Here is a 1,486-nt window from a genome sequence, read left to right on the forward strand (position 1 = left end):
TTCTCGAAGATATGCTACAGGTATGCGTGTTAGATTTTGAGGGCAGTTGGATCCGATATCTGTTGTTGGTTGAGTTTGCATACAATAATAGTCACCAAACTAGCATTGGAATGGCACCATATGAGGTATGGAAAGAAGGGCAAGCGGTAGATTTTGGGACTAAAACTTGTTCAGCAGGCCTCTGCAAAGGTCGAACTTATTAGGTAAAAGATCAAGGCAGTTAAGAGTCGGCACAGGAGTTATTTGGATACTTGCCGACGGGAGTTGGAATTCAAAGTAGGTGATATGATATTCTTGAAGATTGCTCCGATGAAGGGGGTGATGAGGTATGGAAAGAAGGGCAAGCTGAGCAGTAGATACATTGGGCCATTCGAGATTCTGGAGAGCATTGGTTCGGCGACGTACAGGATAGCACTACCCCCAGCGCTGTCTAGGATACACGACGTGTTTCACGTGTCCATGTTGAGGAGGTACATTCCAGACCCCTCACATGTGATCAGTTATGAATCGTTGGAGATTGGGGATACTCTGGCATACGAGGAGGTACCAGTTCAAATTTTGGATCGGAAAATATAGGAACTGCGTACTAAGGATATTCCGTTAGTGAAGATGTTGTGGCGAAATCATGCAGTTGATGAGGCTTCTTGGGAGTTGGAAATGGAAATACGCCAGAAGTACCTGCAGCTGTTCAGTGAGGACAGTGCCAGATGGGTAAGGGTATGGTTGTATAAAGAGGGATTAGAGTAAGTTGTGTGGTTAGTTTTATATAGTTTTAATTATGAATAGTCTTTGGAAAAAATTGTTATGGTTATTGTAATTTCCCAAAGGTAGTATTATAACCACGGTATCCCTCCGCCACAAGTGAGGGTAGTTAATAAACATGGGATGGGGCCGCTATGTGGGTGGCTACCGACTCTTCTATAGACAGAGACTGTGAGTTAAAAATATGATTGGTAATAGTTAACAAATTTCGAGGACGAAATTTCTATAAGGGAGAATGTAGTGATCGTAAAAAAAAAAATAAAAAAAAATAAATAATAAAAAAATTTTAAAAAATTAAAAAATTTTAAAAAAAATTTAAAAATTGTAAATTTTTTTTTATTTAAATTTATTATTAAAAAATTAAAATTAAATTAAAATAAAAAATTAAAATTTTAAAAAGTTAATTAATTAATGTTAATTAAATAATATAATATAATAATATAATATTATAATGAATATATAATACAGGATGTTTATATATATATATATATATTAATATATATATTATATATAATATATATATATATATATATATAATACATCCTGAAGGATCATAGGATTCTTCAGGAGGAAGGAAAGTATAGAGGCATTTTTTTAAAAAATTTTTTCTTTCCTTCGTTCTCCATCTCCTCTCTCCCACTCTCCTCCATCTTGTCTTCGTTTCTCAGTCGATCAAAAATTCAAAAATACCGTTGGACTCTGCTCGCCACCACTGACATTTCTA

Source organism: Malania oleifera, chromosome 12, assembly GCF_029873635.1.
Source record: "Malania oleifera isolate guangnan ecotype guangnan chromosome 12, ASM2987363v1, whole genome shotgun sequence".
Taxonomy (NCBI): domain Eukaryota; kingdom Viridiplantae; phylum Streptophyta; class Magnoliopsida; order Santalales; family Ximeniaceae; genus Malania; species Malania oleifera.